We start from the raw sequence: 8,984 nt of genomic DNA, 5'->3' as shown, positions 1-8,984 counted from the left end.
AGCAATACATACATATTCATACTCAGCATAAGCAACAAGCAGGTTTGTGTGTACATAGCGGAAGCACCATGAGCCCTAAAGGGGTAAGCAGAATAAATACTACTTATAATCGCCTACCCCTTTTTTATGCTGAGGTGCTTGGGTTTAACTAAGACAATACAACAATATGTTTATTGTACCTTTGGGATGACAAACTATATTTCATGTTTTTATTGCGCTGGCCAACAGACTGTGGAGCAAAAATTCACTTTGGCAAATCCCAGTGAACGTCAACACATGAGGGATAATTAGAGCTTCTTGCTTTGCAGCTGCATTCTGTGATAAAAAAAACAGGGAATGAGTCTTTTGCCTTGCTGATTTCATAGAGGCAATTTAGGCATACTGAATGTGAATAATTGTGATTCTTTCACTATCACTATGAGCAATAATTAGGTCTAAAAACATTAAGATTTTCATTTTATAGTTAAAAAATAAGTTTTTATTTTTTTTAATTTTCCACACCAGGACAGGGTGTTGCTATTTAAAGACAAGATCACGGGCTGGCCTGTAGGGAACAAATAACAATAACAGTGTTGTGTTGTATCCAGCGTTTATACAAAAACATATATTGATTTATGAGCTCTCTGACAAACAATACAACGGCACACTCTTGTTCAATCAACTTCGGCCTTTACTGTTGAAATATGAAAAAAAAATATATATATTTTTTTGTCCATATTTACATACATGTTTTGTTTTATAAAATATTCCTATTGTCACTGAAAAACAAAAATGATTGATATACAAATGAAAAAATAAAAATGAGGAAAAGAATGTTCAATGACCAAAAGATACACTGATCCACTCTGAGACGCTGATTAAGTGTTAACTTGTTTCCCGCCAAGTGTTTGAGCCGGCCAGGTCTGCAACTGAACGTGACGTCACGTGAAACAAAGGTATCGGCTTATGGCACTGTTTGATTTTACGTGGATGGATACCCGGTAGTACCGACAGAATTCGATCGGTGCCTATAAAAGTACCAAATTCAGTGCCCATCCCTAAGCACAGAGTCGTGTACAGAGGAAGTATGGACACATGAAGAAGAGACGCCATGTTTGGTACCTAGGACGTGTGCGGCTGTTCCCAGAAGCATGCAAGTGAGTTGTTCTGACTTTAGTTTTCCTGACGAAATAACCCCAAAAACACTCCAGCTCATAAACTTACAAAAAAACATGCTTTTATTTCATCCAAGTAGTATACAGGTAAAAGCCAGTAAATTAGAATATTTTGAAAAACTTGATTTATTTCAGTAATTGCATTCAAAAGGTGTAACTTGTACATTATATTTATTCATTGCACACAGACTGATGCATTCAAATGTTTATTTCATTTAATTTTGATGATTTGAAGTGGCAACAAATGAAAATCCAAAATTCCGTGTGTCACAAAATTAGAATATTACTTAAGGCTAATACAAAAAAGGGATTTTTAGAAATGTTGGCCAACTGAAAAGTATGAAAATGAAAAATATGAGCATGTACAATACTCAATACTTGGTTGGAGCTCCTTTTGCTTCAATTACTGCGTTAATGCGGCGTGGCATGGAGTCGATGAGTTTCTGGTACTGCTCAGGTGTTATGAGAGCCCAGGTTGCTCTGATAGTGGCCTACAACTCTTCTGCGTTTTTGGGTCTGGCATTCTGCATCTTCCTTTTCACAATACCCCACAGATTTTCTATGGGGCTAAGGTCAGGGGAGTTGGCGGGCCAATTTAGAACAGAAATACCATGGTCCGTAAACCATGCACGGGTAGATTTTGCGCTGTGTGCAGGCGCCAAGTCCTGTTGGAACTTGAAATCTCCATCTCCATAGAGCAGGTCAGCAGCAGGAAGCATGAACTGCTCTAAAACTTGCTGGTAGACGGCTGCGTTGACCCTGGATCTCAGGAAACAGAGTGGACCGACACCAGCAGATGACATGGCACCCCAAACCATCACTGATGGTGGAAACTTTACACTAGACTTCAGGCAACGTGGATCCTGTGCCTCTCCTGTCTTCCTCCAGACTCTGGGACCTCGATTTCCAAAGGAAATGCAAAATTTGCATGGTTGGGTGATGGTTTGGGGTGCCATGTCATCTGCTGGTGTCGGTCCACTCTGTTTCCTGAGATCCAGGGTCAACGCAGCCGTCTACCAGCAAGTTTTAGAGCAGTTCATGCTTCCTGCTGCTGACCTGCTCTATGGAGATGGAGATTTCAAGTTCCAACAGGACTTGGCGCCTGCACACAGCGCAAAATCTACCCGTGCCTGGTTTACGGACCATGGTATTTCTGTTCTAAATTGGCCCGCCAACTCCCCTGACCTTAGCCCCATAGAAAATCTGTGGGGTATTGTGAAAAGGAAGATGCAGAATGCCAGACCCAAAAACGCAGAAGAGTTGAAGGCCACTATCAGAGCAACCTGGGCTCTCATAACACCTGAGCAGTGCCAGAAACTCATCGACTCCATGCCACGCCGCATTAACGCAGTAATTGAGGCAAAAGGAGCTCCAACCAAGTATTGAGTATTGTACATGCTCATATTTTTCATTTTCATACTTTTCAGTTGGCCAACATTTCTAAAAATCCCTTTTTTGTATTAGCCTTAAGTAATATTCTAATTTTGTGACACACGGAATTTTGGATTTTCATTTGTTGCCACTTCAAATCATCAAAATTAAATGAAATAAACATTTGAATGCATCAGTCTGTGTGCAATGAATAAATATAATGTACAAGTTACACCTTTTGAATGCAATTACTGAAATAAATCAAGTTTTTCAAAATATTCTAATTTACTGGCTTTTACCTGTATACCTGTATACTGTAACAATAATTTGATGCACCGCACCACTATATTCATGCAGTGTTTAGTGACCTGATGTTAACCAGAAAATACACAACGACCAAAAATAAATGTATTTTCCGCATGATGCCAAAATCCTATTTAGCTTCGGACCAACAATTACGGAGAATTTATATTTTTTGTGTGAAGTATGTCAACTCTGGTGTCTGCCTCCAATGTATTGTTTCTAATCACTGCGCTATATATGCCTGGGCTTTTACATTTGCTTTTTTGAATATTTTTCAAATTTTTTGCTGTGGTGAGTCATGCTTCCTGATTTCATTACCACCATATTAACTTGAATACAAATAACCACTTATTCTTCTGTTGTTTGATACTTTACATTTGTTTTGGATGATACCACAGATTTGGGAATCAATCCGATACCAAGTAGCTACAGGATCATACATTGGTCATATTTAAAGTCCTCATCAAAAATATCGACATAAACATAGTAGTATTGACTAGATACGTGCCTGTACTTGATATCATTACAGTGGATGTTAGGTGTAGATCCACCAATGGCGTTTGTTTACATTTTGATGCTGGTGAGCTACGGTGTGTAGTGAAGCATGTTTATCTATTCCACGTCCTGCAGGGATGATACTTGTAAGAAACTTACTTTATTTGTCGTCATGGAGGCGAGGATAAGTGATGTAGAAGTAGCTAAAACAGCCGCTAGCAAGCTATCCATGTGTTAAAGCACCTCTTCCTCTGGGCGTTTCAGTGTTATAACTTCATCTTTATCGTTAGTTTATAAGCCAAAATGCGTCCGTTCTCCATTTTCAGTCTACACACTGTGTCTGCTTGTAAGTACTCCGTGATTGTGTGCCGCCAAACATGCTCCTCCGCTCGTAAAACCAGCAATGTCACGACGTGACTTCGATGCGGGCGCGGTGGGTGCGGGACCGGTACGTTTCAGATACGGTATCGTACCGAATATGATTCATTAGCATACTTGCCAACCCTCCCGGATTTTCCGGTAGACTCCCGAAATTCAGTGCCTCTCCCGAAAACCTCCCGGGACAAATTTTCTCCCGAAAATCTCCCGAAATTCAGGCGGACCTGAGTGACGTGTCGACAGCCTGTTTTCACGTCCGCTTTCCCACAATATAAACAGCGTGCCTGCCTAATGACGTTATAACAGTAGAATGATCGAGCGCGAGTTCTTGGTTTCTTATGTGGGTTTATTGTTAGGCAGTTTCATTAACGTCCTCCCAGCGCGGTAATAACACACAACGACAGCAGTCACGTTTTTATCTACCGTAAAGCAGTTCGTCTGCCGTAACCAGCAATGTTGTGACACTCTTAAACAAGACAATACTGCCATCTACTGTACATGCATATGTGACAATAACATCTACGGCTTTTAGAGAGTGCAGTGCACAACTGCGCACACAACAAGGAGACGAAGCAGAATGCATCATCAGAGAGGGTGTTCAGCATGGTTAGAAAAATAGTGACAGAGAATAGAACAAGGATGGACAATTCAACCCTTAACTCAACAGTGAGTAGATGAGTGTTATGTGTGTATATATGTGGAAATAAATGAACACTGAAATTCAAGTATTTCTCTTATATATATATATATATATATATATATATGTATACATATATATAAATATATATATAAAATAAAATAAATATAAATATATATAGCTAGAATTCACTGAAAGTCAAGTATTTCTTATATATATATATATATATATATGAAATACTTGACTTGGTGAATTATAGCTGTAAATATACTCCTCCCCTCTTAACCACGCCCCCAACCACGCCCTGCCCCTCCCGAAATCGGAGGTCTCAAGGTTGGCAAGTATGTTCATTAGTATCGCGGTACTATACTAATACCGGTATACCGTACAACCCTATATGTAAGAATCATATATATTACCTAAAATAAATGTATTTAAAAAAAAGTTGTTTCTTTTTGCTTGACTTTTCTCTGCTAACAATTGGCCTTTTTACTTTTTCAAGGAACGTGGCTTATCATCACTCTAAGGGATGCTGCTTGTTGGGAAAGACTTCAGGGAGAATGAGCTGATGTTATTTCCTCAGAAGTTCCCTTTCAACACGACTCGATCTGTCTCCAAGTGAAGTAGCAGCAGCGAGGTGAGTCACTTCATTTGTTGCCGAAAAATAAGATACATATTCACGGCATGGAAGAAGTGGGAACAATGTAATTTAGGCAATGATGATAGATGACTTTATCAAATATGAGACCGTCCTGCAGTGGAGCCAAGCAAGCATGAAACAAGTCGAGGGAAAGAAAGATGAATGAACAAAAAAGATTCCAAGCAGCTTCCTATATTGTAATCTGACAGAAGTGTGAGGCAAAAAGACTTGAAGGGAGACATTCTTGCTTCACTAAGCTCCCTGGTGCTCCTTTCTGCAAGGTCTGGAAATAGCAAAATGTGACACTTGGCTCCGGTGGGCCATCGCTGCTATAAATGGGATTCTCTCTGCCAAGTCTGTTGTTGTTGTTGTTGTTTGGCTGTGGAGGAATCAGAGCGGGGACTCAAGGCTTTACTGTACACCCGGAGGAACAAAAAATGTCATATTCCACGGTGAAATGCTTTCTGTCACAGTTTGGATTTGAATAGACAAGAGCTGCTGGGGAGCACCGGGGGATAACGGAGGCTGAGCGAGTCGAGTGACTGAAGCCTTGACAGCAGACACCGTAGCACTCACACACACGTACGGACTGGGTGTGCCGGGGAACTTCTTCTAAAAAAGACATTTTGTAGCTTTTTGATGATCCAATAGTGCCTTTGATAAAGAGCATAGCATTAGCAGGAAATACACTATATAAAGGGCTTTGAGTCTCGAGATAAAAGCGCTATATAAATATAATCACTTCACTAAATAATACACTTTGGTCAGGATGAAGTTACTGGGGTCATGTTCAGCAGTTTTCTTCATTGCATTGAACGATCTCCATTTTGGTTTCATTCGAGCATATTGCATTCACCAAAGTGCCCTCAGAGTCATTCAGAAAAATAAAACTTCATATTGCATCAAATACAGTGCGATTAGGTCTACTGAATGACTGCTCTCCCCCCGAGCCACACTTCCGCAGTGTTCATTGGCGCTGATGGCAGGTGAGGCGGGGCCTCACCTGCCATCATGGAAAGAAAAAAAAGGTAAAAAGAGAAAAAAAAATTAAATTGTTATATGTATCCAATGATTATACTATAAAGTTATTTTCCATTTAACTTCACCAGTTTTAGATTATTTTTATTCAAAATTGCTGAATTTTCACATTTGCCGTTCAAATACTGAGAAGAGACGGTGCGGTGATCAGCAGCCAGTTGAGGCACGTCACTGAGTTGTGCCTCAACATGGATTGCGCAATGACTCGGCTAACTGCTGGCCTGCTTTGCAGTGAGACTGTATTGCTATATGAACTATATTATACATTTCCATAGTTTATTTAGCTGAGGTATATAATGTACAGTGTATTTTGTCAACAACTGTATGTGTGTAACGTATTTCTTGTGCTGAGCAATCATAAAACTGCTGCGAAGACGCACTGTGTGAGGCTCGCAGTAATCCCGCCTCCTGGTGCCGGTTAATGCACCTCCGCGCAGAATGCACCCCCCGACGGGAGCGCCTCACCAACCAAAGCCCACACCCAAACCCTCCACGTGCAAGACCAAATCCACCCAAAAAAAGTCACTTAACAAGAAGCCAAAAAGTGCAAAAACAACAATGCTGCGTCGGAGGAGCCGTGAACGACTGCAGGGACACAACATTAGGTACACCTACAGACTGCAGCACGGATTTCATATTTCATTCATTCACAACTCCTCCAACACGAACACCACTGTTCCCGCACTTATAAGTAAAGGTAAGACCATAATAAAGTTTTTTTTTAATTAAATGTGCTTTTTTGTGTGCTACAGTTTGTATGTGTAAAGTTAAAGTTAAGTTAAAGTACCAATGATTGTCACACACACACTAGGTGTGGTGAAATTTGTTCTCTGCATTTGACCCATACCCTTGATCACCCCCTGGGAGGTGAGGGGAGCAGTGGGCAGCAGCGGCGCCGCACCCGGTAATAATTGTTGGTGATTTAACCCCCAATTCCAACCCTTGATGCTGAGTGCCAAGCAGGGAAGAATGCTGGTATGATCTTTTAAACATAACCCGTTAACTGCTGCCAATCAAATGGTGAATAAGATACTCTTTAGGGTTCATATGTTTGTAAATCTGACTGTGATGAAGTCAGTGCCTCACCAGTCATGAACCTCACCGCACGTCACTGTCTCGTTCTCATAATGGCCTTGTAGTCCATTCTGGTCTTCTGTAGGTCTACTAGTCTTGTCCCTGAGGTCCATTTGACAGCTCTTTGGTCTTTCCCATTTTGGTAGAGATGTTTGAATGGAATATACAGGTAAAAGCCAGTAAATTAGAATATTTTGAAAAACTTGATTTATTTCAGTAATTGCATTCAAAAGGTGTAACTTGTACATTATATTTATTCATTGCACACAGACTGATGCATTCAAATGTTTATTTCATTTAATTTTGATGATTTGAAGTGGCAACAAATGAAAATCCAAAATTCCGTGTGTCACAAAATTAGAATATTACTTAAGGCTAATACAAAAAAGGGATTTTTAGAAATGTTGGCCAACTGAAAAGTATGAAAATGAAAAATATGAGCATGTACAATACTCAATACTTGGTTGGAGCTCCTTTTGCCTCAATTACTGCGTTAATGCGGCGTGGCATGGAGTCGATGAGTTTCTGGCACTGCTCAGGTGTTATGAGAGCCCAGGTTGCTCTGATAGTGGCCTTCAACTCTTCTGCGTTTTTGGGTCTGGCATTCTGCATCTTCCTTTTCACAATACCCCACAGATTTTCTATGGGGCTAAGGTCAGGGGAGTTGGCGGGCCAATTTAGAACAGAAATACCATGGTCCGTAAACCATGCACGGGTAGATTTTGCGCTGTGTGCAGGCGCCAAGTCCTGTTGGAACTTGAAATCTCCATCTCCATAGAGCAGGTCAGCAGCAGGAAGCATGAACTGCTCTAAAACTTGCTGGTAGACGGCTGCGTTGACCCTGGATCTCAGGAAACAGAGTGGACCGACACCAGCAGATGACATGGCACCCCAAACCATCACTGATGGTGGAAACTTTACACTAGACTTCAGGCAACGTGGATCCTGTGCCTCTCCTGTCTTCCTCCAGACTCTGGGACCTCGATTTCCAAAGGAAATGCAAAATTTGCATGGTTGGGTGATGGTTTGGGGTGCCATGTCATCTGCTGGTGTCGGTCCACTCTGTTTCCTGAGATCCAGGGTCAACGCAGCCGTCTACCAGCAAGTTTTAGAGCACTTCATGCTTCCTGCTGCTGACCTGCTCTATGGAGATGGAGATTTCAAGTTCCAACAGGACTTGGCGCCTGCACACAGCGCCAAATCTACCCGTGCCTGGTTTACAGACCATGGTATTTCTGTTCTAAATTGGCCCGCCAACTCCCCTGACCTCAGCCCCATAGAAAATCTGTGGGGTATTGTGAAAAGGAAGATGCAGAATGCCAGACCCAAAAACGCAGAAGAGTTGAAGGCCACTATCAGAGCAACCTGGGCTCTCATAACACCTGAGCAGTGCCAGAAACTCATCGACTCCATGCCACGCCGCATTAACGCAGTAATTGAGGCAAAAAGAGCTCCAACCAAGTATTGAGTATTGTACATGCTCATATTTTTCATTTTCATACTTTTCAGTTGGCCAACATTTCTAAAAATCCCTTTTTTGTATTAGCCTTAAGTAATATTCTAATTTTGTGACACACGGAAGTTTGGATTTTCATTTGTTGCCACTTCAAATCATCAAAATTAAATGAAATAAACATTTGAATGCATCAGTCTGTGTGCAATGAATAAATATAATGTACAAGTTACACCTTTTGAATGCAATTACTGAAATAAATCAAGTTTTTCAAAATATTCTAATTTACTGGCTTTTACCTGTATACTGTTTCTGTGACAGGTGTCTCTTATCCACACAACAAGCTGAGTTTTATGTGAGTATTTGTTTGGGGTTTTGCAATTGTATGTTTAATTGACCCATCATTGGTCTGTGGGGTATGTATTATTGCTGCTCTGTGTA

The 8,984-nt window shown here is 40.9% G+C and overlaps 1 long non-coding RNA gene across 1 annotated transcript in view; it reads left to right on the top strand.

The window, feature by feature from the left end:
- The first annotated feature begins 4,659 nt into the window (after positions 1 to 4,659).
- Positions 4,660 to 8,984, top strand: part of LOC133607696 (uncharacterized) — an 82,401-nt gene continuing 78,076 nt past the window's right edge. Inside the window, exons 1-2 of the long non-coding RNA XR_009815436.1 lie at positions 4,660 to 4,737; positions 4,841 to 4,975. This is a non-coding gene — a long non-coding RNA (uncharacterized lncRNA). The remainder of the gene's footprint in view (positions 4,738 to 4,840; positions 4,976 to 8,984) is intronic.

This window comes from Nerophis lumbriciformis, linkage group LG02, assembly GCF_033978685.3.
Source record: "Nerophis lumbriciformis linkage group LG02, RoL_Nlum_v2.1, whole genome shotgun sequence".
Classification (NCBI taxonomy): domain Eukaryota; kingdom Metazoa; phylum Chordata; class Actinopteri; order Syngnathiformes; family Syngnathidae; genus Nerophis; species Nerophis lumbriciformis.
Note: the sequence above shows the minus strand (reverse complement) of the source record. Positions and strands in the feature narration are given on the sequence as shown.